Raw genomic sequence first — 14,554 nt, 5'->3', positions numbered from 1 at the left:
CTGTTCCCAGCTTCTTCCCCAAATACCTTCTTGCTTTCTCCGATGACACCCCTTATCCAAGGACAAAACTCCTTGGTACGATCCATACAGCCACTGTCACAACCCCCCTTAGCACTCATCCTTTGGTGGGCAACGGCCAGGCACGTGACGAGCTGGGACTGTCCCTCTTCCCCTTCCCGCCTTTTCCTTCTCCTTTACTCTCGCTAATCCTCCCGTTCCTGTCATTCCTCTGCTCACAGTTAGAACCACATCACTAATCAAGCTGTGCCAATCTTCATCACGTTCCAGTACTCCTGTTAGAACACCATCCTCAACCCTTCATCAGTGCCTGGAGCTGTAAGAGTGCCAGTTCTTTGGGGCAGGGACTTTGTGCTCAGAATAACAGGGCCCTAGTCCTTGGGCTGCTAGCACAACGCACGTGGTTAATGGGAATAATAATGCCATCACTTTCGCTGTCCCTCTGCTGCTCTGGAGCTGTACTCCAGAGTATGTGTGCAGTTATCTTACAAGTCTATTGATAGCCACATTCTCTCTTATTGCTGCAGGTGTGTTGTTCTTTAACCCCGCTGCTCTGTTACCTGTGTGAGTGGATCCTGCACGTTGGGATGGACAGATCAGTAACGTAACGTTCCTGTTATAACATACCGGCCTGTCTCAAGCTGTATCTGGAACGTGCCTGGGCAGTTGCCAGGCTGGGCTGGGTGAGGAGCAGAGGGCACTAGGCCCAGACAGTTGCTTGCCCACCCCAGCCTGCCAGTAGTGCAGCATAGTAAGAGGAAAACAACAGGGGAAAAGCATGTGTCAGGCCAGGGAGAGCAAGGCCTGACACTGAGAGCCGCTGGGGAAGGTGACTTGTCTACATGACTTGCCTGCTGTAGCGTAGGGTTTAGTCCTTACAGTGTCCCACGGTTGTGTCCGCCGGTTCAGCTCCTCAGGTGGGAGTGCTGGTACAGACAAGGCTTCTGCAGGCACTGGCATTTTTACCTGGGTGGAAAACACAGCCAAAGCGAGTGATCTGCTGCAGGAGCTCTGGACCGTGGCCGTGCATCTGACTCCCAGAGAAGATGGAGGCAGGCTAGTGCAGGAATCCCAAACCGCTGAGGAAGCAAGACTGAGCCTTCAGCCAGCTGTCTGCCAGAAGGAAAGAGCATGGGAGAGTACTGTCCAACAGGCACAAACCCCTAGGAGAGACTCAGGCCTGCTGGCTGTGAGGTCTGAGCAGTCCTGCAGCACCCCAAGCTAACCGGCAGGCCGGGAATGGGAGAGAGCAGACAAGTGGGTTGTAGCAAACAAGAGCATGATGATAATTCTCCTACTTCTAAAGCACCTGGCCATGGTGCTTGAGGCACTGTGTGATGCCTTGGATCCCATTGCTACCGCAACACTGGAGGAAATGCCCTCATGGAAAGGAGCAGTTAAAACAACAGGGTTGTGAATAGGGGGCCCACAGTGGTCACTGGGAACAGGCATAGAGGCCAGCACAAAGGGATGGACTGTAGAGATTTCAGGGAGACCAGGTCCTATACTCTGCCACCTCTCTGCTGATCCAGGGGGACGCTAAGCCCTGGGTGATGGCTGAGTGCAGATACCCACCAGGATGCAGTGGGAGAGGGGTGTCTTGCCCATGGGTTTGGAATGAGCTGTGAGAGGGAGAACAGAGGCTTCTGGTCACTATGGCGTGTGTCACAGCAAGATCGGGGGCAGCCTGGGCTGTATTAAGCAACTGGAGAAATACATGCCACAATTCTCTACCTGACTTACCAGGCTTCTGTGTTTCCAAGGGGGCAGGGCTGTGCTGGTAGCCTGGGTACATGCTGCTGGCAATACCATCATGGCCCTGCTCCACAGCTGAAAAGCCCAGGGAGCCAGCGAGATAGAGCTGAGTATGCCCTGCATCCCAAGGATACCATACTCCAGGCTTCGAAAGTGCTTTTCCAATGGGCCTCATCTACCTGGCCAACAACACAGGAGATAGGGTAGATCCAAATACCCTGAAGAGGACACATCATCTCCAAATCCTTTCTTCTAGCAATAATTGGAACCATGAGAAGAGATTTCCAGGCACAAGAGTGACAGCCCCTAGTTGCTGAAGCAACCACTCCATGGTAATTTGTATCAGAAGCTGCTAGAAAGGCCAGACCCCACAAAAGCATGTGCTAACTCATCCCAGTTGATATAGACCCATAGATTCCAAGGCCAGAAGGGACCTCTGTGATCATCTAGTCCACCCTTCTGTGTAACACAGGCCAGAGGAATTCCCTGGATTACTTCCTGTTTGAACTAGAGCATGCGTTTTAGAAAAACAGCCAATCTTGATTTAAAAATCGGCATTGATGGAGAATCCACCACGACCCTTGGTAAATTGTTCCAATGGTTAGTTATTCTCACTATTAAACATTTCCAATCTGAATCTGTCTAGCTTAATTACCAGTCCCTGGATCTTGTTCTACCTGTCTCTGCTAGGCTGAAGAGCCCGTTATCAAGTTTTCGTTCCCCATGTAGGTACTTCTAGGTTATCATAGAAATATAAGGCTGGAAGTGACCTCGAGTGGTCATCTAGCCCATATCCCCATGCTGAGGCAGGACCTACACCATCCCCAACAGGTGTTTGTTTAGCCTGTTCTTAAAAACCTCCCTTGGTAACCTATTTGCAGTACTTAACTATCCATATACTTAGAAGGGGTTTCTGCATATCTAACCTAAATCTTTCTTGCTGCAGATTAAGTCCCTTACTTCTTGTCCTACCTTTGGTGGACAGGGAAAACAACTGATCAGCGTCTTCTTTAGAACAGCCCTTCACAGATTTGAAGACTGTTATCAGGTCGTCCCTCAGTCTTCTTTTCTCAAGACTAAACATGCCCAGCTTTTTACCTTTTACTCCCAGGTCAGATCTTCTAAAGCTTTTTTTTTCTTTTCATTTATTTGCTCTCCTCTGGACACTCTCTCCAATTTGCCCACATTTTTCCAAAAATGTGGCACCCAAAACTGGACACAGTACTGCAGCTAAGGCCTCCCCAGTGCCAAGTAGAGCAGGACAATTATTTTTTGTCTCTTAGATCTGACACTCCTGTTAATACACCCCAGAATTATATTTGTCTTTTTCGCAACTGCATCATGTTGTTGCTCATATTCAGTTTATGATCCACTATAACCCCCAGTCCTTTTTAATAGTACTATTGCCTAACCAGTTATTCCCCATTTTATAGTTGTGCATTTGATTTTGCACTTGTCTTTATTGAATTTCATTTGTTCATTTCAGATCAGGTCACTCCTTAACCTTCTCTTTGTTGAGCTAAACAGACTGGGCTCCTTGAGTCTGTCACTATAAGGCACATCTTCCAGTCGTTGCATCATTGTCATGGCTCTGACCATTCTCTGACCCCTCTCCAATTTATCAACCTCTTTCTTGGATTGTGGGCACCAGAACTGGACACAATATTCCAGTAGTGATTGCAGCAATGCCAAATACAGAGTACTATAAGCTCCCTATTCCTACTCCAGAGTCCCCTGACAGCTGCATGGATGTTGAAGCCTCTGAGGGCTCACACTAGCATTGCTGAAATGACGACAGCTATGAGAAATCCACCCCGAGCTCCCCCATAGAACCTGGTGGTGTCTATGACAGCAGAATCATAAGCTGTATTGCCTCGGGAGGCAGGAAATGACCAGATGTTTGAATAAACTCACCTCTAAGGTTGCTGCAAGCAGAATGAAAATATCACAACTGTTTCCCCCTTGCCCCCAGTTCTGTGTGAGGTGGGTGCATCACTGAGCGTGCAGGTGGCACCGGCAGCGCAGGAACTGGGCTGCAGCACCCTCCAGTCTGGGTGTCAGTGAGATGCTAAATCTGGGTGTCAATCCAGTATAGAGTGGTGCAGAGTGTCAGGCTTATTCACAACAGAGAGCGCTAGCATTTCTAACGACGAGAGGGAAATCAAAGGAACATGACTTGAAAGAGCCTGGTAATGCTGAGAACACCGTGGTAGCTGTTAAACAAAAGGAGCTGGTGAAGCACGATCCCAGGCTTGTAGATTCATGCCAGGGTTGAAAAGACCCAGTAAGCTAAAGGCTGCTCGTCCTGAAATAGAGATCAGTTGGCACTTGAACTTGGGGAGCCTTATTACACAGGCAAAGGAAGTGCTGTGGCGGGAGATCAAAGCCTGCCCTGGCTCCATCGCTACATGCTGACCTAATATGATGATCAGTTGAGACTCATAACAGAGCAGGAAAATTAGCATTAATCACAGTTACACAGCATTAAATAGGAAGCAAGGCCTTATGTAGTTAACCCTAGCATCCCAGTATCAGCAGTCAAGCTGGACCCAAGGGAAAGCAGTGAGAGAAAGCCAGATAGCAGCCTGCTGAGATGTGGAAGCAACTAATCCCAAATCCTCATTCATGTCAACTGTATCATAGAATATCAGGGTTGGAAGGGACCTCAGGAGGTATCTAGTCCAACCCCCTGCTCAAAACAGGACCAATCCCCAGACAGATTTTTACCCCAGATCCCTAAATGGCCCCTGCAAGGATTGAACTCATAACCCTGGGTTTAGTAGGCCAATGTTCAAACCATTGAGCTATCCCCTCCCCAAAAGCAGGAGGTGAAGTGGCCACAGGACTTTGGATGCACTTACTGGATGTTGGGCTTCAGAGTTCCCTCCTGGAAATGGTGCAGGACGAGAGGTGGCTTTCAGGGCACCGCAGCACGTCACACTCAGGCCAGGCCTCGAAAAGGGAGATGGAGACCAAGGAGGAACTGGGGCAAGCAGAGGGGACAGCACTATGCACAAGGTCTCGAGTGGACAGTGCTGGACTGCATCCACTGTGAGTATTTCCTTCTTGGCTGAAAACACTGTGGGTTTAAAGGCACGTGGAAAGAGGAGTCGTCTCCGTGTGAGAGAGGGAGCAGTTTTGCCCCTTCCTTACACAGCCTAATATAGCGATTGGGTTTTTTGGCCAGCCCTGCTCATTGAGCAGTGTCGTCACTAAGCTGCCCCCAGCAACACCCATGTCCCTTCCCTGAGTGGAACTCAAGCCGAGTTGTTCACATAATTCCCTCTAATGTGGATTGCGTTGCATTTGTCAGCCATGAATTCCCTTTCCCATCATGTTGTCCATTCCCCTGGCGTGGGTCAGTCCCTCTGAAGTTCCTCAGCTTCCAATAGCCTTGACAAACCTACAGAATTTGGTGTCATCTGCAAATATCGGCTTCCCCACCCCATTCCAGCACTTTAATTATTACATTCACCATCCTGCCCCTGGTACTGAGTTGCCAACCTTATGCATTCTGGAAAGATGAGTCCATTAAAAAAATACGGTTCAAAAATCATAATTGTTTAGAAGATAAAGGTTCAGTCCTTTGCTTTCTGATTTCTGAGCCTGTAAGGTGCAGTCGAGTCCGGTTTGCAGCCTTTTCTCAACCACCCAGAAACTAGAAACTTATTCTTTGAAATAATTCATCTGGTTCCTACATGGTCATATGCCACCTGGAGCCTCGTATTACCTGCTGGGAGCCTTTGGCCAAGAACAAAACGGACCCTTTATTCCTCTGTACACTGTCTCGGCCAGCACTCAGCTGGCTCGGGCAGGGTGCCCTGTGTGTAGGGAGAGGGGTGGAGGGCACGTGCGGGGAGAAGCAGCCAGTCCCTGGTGCAGTGGAGAGAGGAGGCACCCTGAGAACAGGCATGGCAGGCTCTGCCGGCTGGGTGGAGTTGGGTTGTGTCTGGAGCAGGCCCCATAAACTCAGAGGGGTGGAGAGGGGGGATTTGGGGGATCTGGCTGGTCCGAGGAGGAGCGGGCTGCTCTGGGTGCTGCCCCCAAAGCAGGGGGAGGGATGGAACACTGGGACCGGAAGGTTCCATGTCAGTTGGGACTGGACCTTCTTCCCCCCATCCCCCGCTTCCCTGGGAGGCCATCATGACTAGACCCCCCCGGGTGGGGGGGCAGGTCCCCATGGAGGAGGCGATGGGTCCTAGTGCCCCCTGGTGGGGGGGCAGGTCCCCACAGAGCAGGCGATGGGTCCTAGTGCCCCCGGGTGGGGGGGCAGGTCCCCACAGAGCAGGCGATGGGTCCTAGTGCCCCCGGGTGGGGGGGCAGGTCCCCACAGAGCAGGCGATGGGTCCTAGTGCCCCCAGGTGGGGGGGCAGGTCCCCACAGAGCAGGCGATGGGTCCTAGTGCCCCCAGGTGGGGGGGCAGGTCCCCACGGAGGAGGCGATGGGTCCTAGTGCCCCCGGGTGGGGGGGCAGGTCCCCACAGAGCAGGCGATGGGTCCTAGTGCCCCCGGGTGGGGGGGCAGGTCCCCACAGAGCAGGCGATGGGTCCTAGTGCCCCCGGGTGGGGGGGCAGGTCCCCACAGAGCAGGCGATGGGTCCTAGTGCCCCCAGGTGGGGGGGCAGGTCCCCACAGAGCAGGCGATGGGTCCTAGTGCCCCCAGGTGGGGGGGCAGGTCCCCACGGAGGAGGCGATGGGTCCTAGTGCCCCCGGGTGGGGGGGCAGGTCCCCACAGAGCAGGCGATGGGTCCTAGTGCCCCCGGGTGGGGGGGCAGGTCCCCACAGAGCAGGCGATGGGTCCTAGTGCCCCCGGGTGGGGGGGCAGGTCCCCATGGAGGAGGCGATGGGTCCTAGTGCCCCCGGGTGGGGGGACAGGTCCCCACAGAGCAGGCGATGGGTCCTAGTGCCCCCGGGTGGGGGGGCAGGTCCCCACGGAGGAGGCAGTGGGTCCTAGTGTCCCCGGGTGAGGGGGGCCCGTCCCCACAGAGCAAGCGATGGGGCCAGTGCCCCCGGGTGAGGCAGTGGTACAAGGCTTTCCCCGTAGAAGGCAGATGACCAGAAGTGAGGGGCTGGGGCAGGCCCAGTGACAATGGCGGGGGTCCTCCGGGGAAGAGGCAGAGAGGGCGGCTGGCAGAGGGGTCTGGTAATGAGTGAGAACAACAGCGAGAGGCTGGAGCCAGAGATGAAGCCAGAGGACCCTGGGAGGCTGTGAGAGGAGAGAGGACAGAGCAGTGCCTGTGAGTGGGGGCCCCTGACACGGGGGGGGGGGGAGCTCCCAGGATGCGGGAGGGGAGGGCTCACATGGCTGCCTAGGCCTGGCCTTGGCCTCTGCCCAGGGCTGAACTTCACCCTGTGCGCTGGCTTTTCTAGCTGCAGACACGTGTGGCGGGAAGGACTAGCTGGGTGCTGCAGCGGGGCAGGGTGAGGGTGCCCAGGGCCAGATGCACTGCAATGGGGGTGTTGAAGGGGAGCCGGGCAGGACTGAGGGTTGGCCCGATGGGCGGGGAGAAGCTGAGCAGCTCTGGGCCAGGCGTATCCCTAGTGGAGAGCTGGGCGGGATGCGTGCTGCTGAGGGGTTGCTATGTGCATACCAGGGGGTGGAACAGGGGTCTCCGTCTGGGGGCCGCACAGGGCTCGGTGAGGGCGTCCCCGGGGGTCCCCGTCTGGGGGCCGTGTATGGCTGGGCGTGGAGTCCGTAGCTGGGCCGGGGCGGGTGTGGGCTGGCAGGGCGGGTCCCTAGCCAGAGCCAGCGGGGCAGGGAGTAGCCAGGGCTGGCAGGGGGGGTCCGAGCCAGGGTGGGTGCAGGCGGCGGGGGGGATCCTTAGCCAGGGTCAGCAGGGGGGTGCGAGCCGGCACAGGGGGGTCCCTAGCAGGGCCGGCTTTAGGAAGTGCGGGCTCGGCCACTTGCCCCCTACTTCCCCGGCGGCCCTGCCACTGGGCGCGGGGCCCTCTTAGGCGCGGGGCCCGATTCGGGGGAATTGGTGGAATTGGCCTAAAGCCGGCCCTGGTCCCTAGCCAGGGCGGGTGTGGGCCAGCAAGGGGGTCCCTAGCCAGGGCCAGCTGAGGGGTGCGAGCCAGCGTGGTGTGTGTGTGGGGGGTCCCTAGCGCAGGTGTGTGTGGGCCGGCAGGGGGGTCCCTAGCCAGGACCAGCTGAGGGGTGCGAGCCAGCGTGGGGGGGGGTCCCTAGCGCAGGTGGGTGCGGGACAGCGGGGGGGTCCCTAGCCCAGGTGTGTGTGGGCCGGCAGGGGGGTCCCTAGCCAGGACCAGTGGGGGGGGTCCCTACCCCAGGTGGGTGGGGGGGGTCCCTAGCCAGGGCCGGCTGAGGGGTGCGGGCCGGCGGGGAGTCCCTAGCCAGGGCCGGCGGGGGGCTCCGTAGCTGGGCCGGGGGCCCGTGGCTCGGCCGGTCGGGTTGGGGACGACGGGCGCTAGGACCGCGCGGGAGCCGCGCTCCCGCTCGGGCTGCGCTGGCTGGGGCTGTGCGGCTCAGTGCTGCAGTGGAGGCGGCGGAGCTGCGGGAGGAGGCCTCGCCGGGCAGGGCAGGAGGCGGCGGCGGAGAGGGGGACCGCGGCGGAGGGAGCGGCGGCGGCTCCCGGGAGAAGGTCCAGGCCCGGGACTGGCCGAGGTAGCCGCGGGCCCCAGGCGGCGGCGGAGGGGGGCAGCTTCCCTAGGGCCGATCCTCCCCTTCTCCGCCTCCGGGGTGGGGGCGGTGCCATGGGGGCAAGCGGGCACGGAGCGGGGGGGGGCTTGGCACCCGGGCACGGGGACGAGAGGCTGGCAGAGCCCCCCCTCCTCTGCACCAGCTGCCGCCGCCCCCTCCCTGGGCGGCATTTGCCGTGCATCGCAAAGAAATCTGCCCTCGGTGTTGCATTGACCCCCCCCCCCCTTGGCTTTTTTGGCAGTCGGTGCCTTCCTCCTTCCAAGTTCAGGTGCCCCCAATCCCACTGCACGCAGATCGGTGAGGGGGAAGGGGTCGATACTCAGGGGCTACCCCCTGCCTTGCACCCGGACTCCCCGATTTGAGTACCTTGGGGGCACACGAACTTGTGACCCCCCGGGGGGGCTGTGGGGGGAGATTGCCCCCCGGTTCATTAATAAGCCGTCAACGCCATCCCCTGAGGTGGAGATACAGATTTTGCATTTAATATTTGGGGGGGGGATTTTGGGGGGGGCCACCCAGATACCCCCTTCTGTGTGTGGTGGGGGGGTTCCTTTATTTCACGTACATGTTTGCAGACGTGTCTCGGCTGCTTTGCATTGCTCCTGGCTATTATTTTTTTGCAGCCGTGCATTGGGTTTTGTAAAAAAAAAATAAGGTGGGGGAGGAGAAGGGTGGGCACGGTTCCAGGGCAAGGAAATAATCCCCCTCCCCCTCCCTCAAATCCTTCTGTGAAGTGGAATGTAGAGTCGTGGTTGCAAGAGGGTGGTATTGAGGGCAAAGCAGAGAAGCAGGAAAAATGGCAGCCTGGCATGACCCTGGTTCTCTCGCCATCCTCCCCCCTCTTCATTCCTATCCTGTGCCCTCCAGAGAAGGGGGCCTTAGGAGCCAGGCAGCAGCCTGGGGGGTTCCTGTCAGGGAGTCAGGATGGGAGGAGATCAGGCGGTTCTGCAGACAGGGTAGGGATGGGGGGATTGCTCTGATCTGCTGGGAGAGAAGGCCATCCCTGGGGAGTTGGGTCCCTGTGCACCCCCACCTGTGGCTTGGTCTGTTTGTGTGGAAGGTAGGAACCCCTTTCAGTTTGGGCGGGAGATGCTGCTCTGCCGTTGGATTGTGCCTGCCGAGGGCCAGGGTTGGGGTGCAGGGAGGTGTAATTCCCTAGGCTCTGCTAGCAGCATCCTCGTGCCCTGGAGCTTTGCTGAGGGGATGGGACGAAACCTGCCCACTCTCCCCAACCAGACACTGAGTCCAGGCCAGGGAGGGTGTGGTGCACTGTAACGAAGGTGCAGGGTTGTTGTTGTTTTGGGGGTGGTGGTGAGAAGGGAGGATTCTTCCCCTCCATTCCATCATCAAACCCAAGCCCAGGGGAGTGTTAGTGGGACAGAGACCCTGCAAGGGGCAGAGGAAGCTGCTGCATAGCCGACTGGATTTGGAGGAGCCAGGGTGGTTCACAGCCCCCTATGAGGCTTGGTCTCTTCTCCTCCCTGCGAGGAGCTGGGTGCAGACGTGTCCTTGAACGCTTTGCATCTGCACTGATGAAGGGCAAGGCATCGCAGCTGGGATTTGGGGGAAGGAGGGAGGCTGCATCATGGATCTGGCCCCCTCCCCAGCACATACACACTCACTGCAGGGGAATTGCCTCCATGGGGCCATTTAATCAGCCCCACAAATTAGCCCTGTAAAACTCCGCTCCCTTCCCTCCTGCCTGTGCCTCTTTCTTCCCTGCATTGCCTGCTTGGCTGGTTTATCATCCTGGGCCTGGCAGAGGGCCAGGCCCCATCCCCTCCCCCCGGGCTCTCTTTTCTCCAGCCTTTGGGCCGGGATCTGGCAGGCAGTGCGTGTGTGGTGGTAGTGGGGGGAGACACTTTGAAAATCTCTATTCCCCCCACCCCAAGGCCTCTTGTCTTTTTATTTGTAAATGGCCTCCCTCCCTCTTTTCCATCCTCAGCGGCAAGGCTGGGCTGCCTGTATTGTGACAAGGGCTTTGCAGCTCCCTCCAAACACAAGAAGCCTAGAGAGGTTTTGCAAGGCAGGCTGGCAACTGAGGGTACGTCTACACTACGGGATTATTCCGAATTTACATAAACCGGTTTAGTAAAACAGATTGTATAAAATCGAGTGCACGCGGCCACACTAAGCACATTAATTCGGTGGCGTGCGTCCACGGTCCGAGGCTAGCGTTGATTTCTGGAGCGTTGCACTGTGAGTAGCTATTCCGTAGCTATCCCATAGTTCCCGCAGTCTCCCCCGCCCCTTGGAATTCTGGGTTGAGAGCCCAGTGCCTGATGGGGCAAAAATCATTGTCACGGGTGATTCTGGGTAAATGTCGTCAGTCATTCCTTCCTCCGGGAAAGCAACGGCAGACAATCATTTCGCGCCCTTTTTCCCTGGATTTCCCTGGCAGACGCCATAGCGTGGCAACCATGGAGCCTGTTTTGCCTTTTGTCACTGTCACCGTATGTGTACTAGATGCCGTGGACAGAGGCGATTCAGCAGCGCTACACAGCAGCATTCATTTGCTTTTGCATGATAGCAGAGATGGTTAGCAGCTGTTCTGTACCGTCTACTATGCCATTGTAAATTGGCAATGAGGTGATGGTTACCAGTCGTATTGCACTATATCTTCTGCTGCTGTCATAGGTGCCCCTGGCTGAGATCAGCCGGGGGTGCAAAAGACAAAAATGGGAATGACTCCCCGAGTCAATCCCTCCTTTAGGGTATCTAAAAATAGAATTAGTCCTGCCTATAATACGGGGCAAGTGTACTAGAGATCCAGTGTATCAGAGAACCAGAGAGCACACCCGCTCTGTGTCAGATCCCGCAGGAATGATGAGCTGCATGCCATTCACAGGGGGTGCTCATGCAACAACCCCACCTGTTGCTTCCCTCCTCCCACAGCCTTCCTGGGCTACCGTTGCAGTGTCCCCCCGTTTGTGTGATGAAGTAATAAAGAATGCAGGAATAAGAAACAGTGACTTGTTAGTGAAATAAAATGAGGGGAAGGCAGCCTCCAGCTGCTATGATAGTCCAGGCAGTACAGAATCTTTTCTTTACACATGAAGGGCGGGGGCTGATGGAGTTCAGCCCCCAGTTGCTATGATGAAGACGGTTACCAGCTGTTCTGTACCATCTACTGGGAATGACCGGGAGGCCAGTCAGGAGTACTTATGGGATGATGATGAGGATGGATACCAGTCGTATTGCACTACACCATCTGCCACAAGGCTGATGATGACGACAGATATCTGCCATAGTGTACCATCACCCACCAAGGGGGGGGGGCGAGGATGCTACAGTTCAGCGCCGCAGCATCGCGTCTACCAGCAGCATTCAGTACACATAGAGTGACATTTAAAAGAGTCAAGGCAGGGGTAGGGGGTGGGGGTACATTGACGAGCTATGCCCTGAACCACCGCGGACAATGTGTTTGACCCTATAGGCATTGGGAGCTCAGCCAAGAATGCAAATGCTTTTCGGAGACAGCAGGAACTGTGGGATACCTTGAGTCCTCAGTCCCCCCTCCCTCCATGGGTGTCTATTTGATTCTTTGGCTTTCCATTACGCTTGTCATGCAGCAGCGTGCTGAGTCCCTGCTATGGCGTCTGTCTGGAGATTTTTTAAAAATGCGTTGGACTTTCGTCTTCTGTAACGGAGCTCTGATAGAACAGATTTGCCTGCCCATACAGCGATCACATCCGTACGGTCCATGCTGGAGCTCTTTTTGGATTTTGATTTAGGACTGCATCGCCACCCGTGCTGATCGGCGCTCCACGCTGGGCAAACAGGAAATGATATTCAAAAGTTCGCGGGGCTTTTCCTGTCTACCTGGCCACTGCATCCAAGTTCAGATTCCTGTCCAGAGCGGTCAGTGGTGCACTGTGGGATACCGCCCGGAGGCCAATACTGTCGATTTGCAGCCACACTAACCCTAATCCGATATGGTAATTCCGATACTAGCGCTACTCCTCTCGTTAGGGAGGAGTACAGAAACCGGTTTAAAGAGCCCTTTATATCGATATAAAGGGCCTCTTAGTGTGGACGGGTGTGACGTTAAATCGGTTTTACGCTCCTTAAACCGGTTTAAACGCGTAGTGTAGACCAGGCCTGAGATGGGCATGTTACTCATTCTGTGCACACAAGTGTCATTGACTTAGCCTGCCCATCTGTGTGTGTGTATGTGTGTGCGCCCGTGCGTGTGTCTGTTTCTCTTGCGCTCTCATCTGTCACTTGGGAGTGACAAAGTCCTAGGGGATCTGCATGGAGATTCTTTTTCTTATACACAGTCATTTCCAAATGATCTTTATCAAACGCTTGCCCTGCTGGGGGAGGGAGCGCTGCTACCTTTAGCCTCTGAAAGCTCTCAGCCCAGGATTGGGGCAAAAGGGGGGAAGTTGGCATACTGTTTAATCGCCAGGAAACGTGCTTGAGGGGGGTGCTGGTATGCAGAAATATTGGGAAATGCACTAAAGATCCACTTTGAAGCCCCATCTGTAAATTCAGGGGTTTGAGTCTTTGCAGGACTGTGTGGTTTATTTTCCGCCTGATGATTTTGCTGTCAAAGAATAGTCAGATGTCTAGCTAGAATGGGAAAGAATCAGACTGTAAGTCATTAGAGGCTGGGTAGTTTGGTCTCATACATACAGGAGCGAAGTTCATCTCTTTTATTGATTGTGCTAGTTTTCATCCATTGACCTGTTTCCTTCTGTAAGAACCATGCAAAAATCTATATGGAGAAAGAAAGGCTTCTTCATGGCTTGGAATTGAGGCCTGAAAGATTTGTATCTGCTTATGACGTGTACAGTGATGCTCCTACTGTTACCACAGACTTCCCTAGCTGTCTCTTTTTATGTTTATTGATGAGATAAGTTCAAGTTAGTGATGCCTTTTTTTCAGTGTTCGAGTGTGTGTGTGTGTGCGTGTGTCTTTGAGCAAGTGAAATTTTCCTCTTAGCCTAGTTCCTCTTTTTTTCTTCCCTTTGTGCTGTGTCGATGGCATCACAATGATTGGTTTTAGTGTATTTGCATTGCTTTGCTAAGTGGATGATTGCAGAAATAAACCAAGAGGTAGGTCAGTGGCTATGTTTTGGTAAACTGCTTGTAGCCCAGTAACCTCTGGAGCGCCTAAGCTCTGAAAACACACAGTGCTGTACATGTGGGTATATTTTTAACTCCGCTGCTTATCTGGGCCTGGAGTACCATTTAGAGAGGCGAGGTTTCTGTCTGAAATCCTATGGAAGGAGAAGGCCTGGAAATTTGTAAGCAAATTCTTCAGATCTAGTGGCTGTGAAGTTCTTGACAATAATGGACGAGGAATTGACCTTTTTGTGTTAAGTAACTGCTCTCAATAACTCTTCACACATGCAATAGCCTTTCATGCTGAGTCAGCTCGAAACTTCCTAGCAGGAGTCTTTTTTCTTAAAATGAAATGTCCACAAACATCTCTAGGAAATAATGGATACCCATATATAACACTTGACTAAGGGCTTGCAAGCAGTTCTATAGTAGAGTGGCAGTGGGATTAGAGTCTAAACAATGTTTCCTTAACTGCTTAAATAATCTCTAAATGTATAAGTGTCTTAAAAACATCTCTCTGGGTTAGTTGGAATGAAAGCAGAGCCAAAATGATTTAGATCCTAACTTCATTCTCAGGGAAACGGGCTGGGTAAAACCCCGGAGGGATGTTTGCATTTAAAAAGTTGGCAGAATCCACTAATTTGATCCTGCTTTGCAAAATATTTTTGAGGGTGGGCACCACCCCTTTCACCATAGCACCTCCCATTGCTTACTGTAGTTTGTTTGTTTTTGGGATTTTACACAACCGATACTTGAAGCTCTGCTTCTGGGCAGCAACTCTGGACACCTCAGGTGATTTAATATTCATTCTGCATCATCCTAAAAATATCACTACACAATTGTGCATCACTGCTTAATTGCTTCTGTACTGGGATCACCCCACACTTATACCAAACCATGGGCTGGCTTTTTCCTTGCCCTTTGTTACAGTTGGGGTTCCTCTAACCTCCAGCATCCCTGCTTTGCTCAGTCTACGATTCTCCTAATCTTCTTAGTGTGTGCTTGAGAACAGTTTGAGAGGTTTCACTTATAAATCCCTTGAGTGTCTCCGAACAG

General features: G+C 54.2%; 1 protein-coding gene across 4 annotated transcripts in view; it reads left to right on the top strand.

Annotated features, from left to right (window-relative positions):
* Positions 1 to 6,674: 6,674 nt before the first annotated feature.
* Positions 6,675 to 14,554, top strand: part of DNMT3A (DNA methyltransferase 3 alpha) — a 247,436-nt gene continuing 239,556 nt past the window's right edge. For 2 of the 4 annotated variants that reach the window (XM_045009569.1, XR_006578011.1), the window contains exon 1: positions 6,675 to 7,008. The gene's annotated coding sequence lies outside the window, so the exon portion shown is untranslated. The remainder of the gene's footprint in view (positions 7,009 to 14,554) is intronic. The other 2 variants (XM_045009567.1, XM_045009568.1) reach the window with 2 other exon arrangements.

This window comes from Mauremys mutica, chromosome 3 (assembly GCF_020497125.1).
Source record: "Mauremys mutica isolate MM-2020 ecotype Southern chromosome 3, ASM2049712v1, whole genome shotgun sequence".
Lineage (NCBI taxonomy): Eukaryota > Metazoa > Chordata > Testudines > Geoemydidae > Mauremys > Mauremys mutica.
The sequence above is the reverse complement of the archived record's forward strand: the minus strand, read 5'-3'. Positions and strand labels throughout refer to the sequence as shown.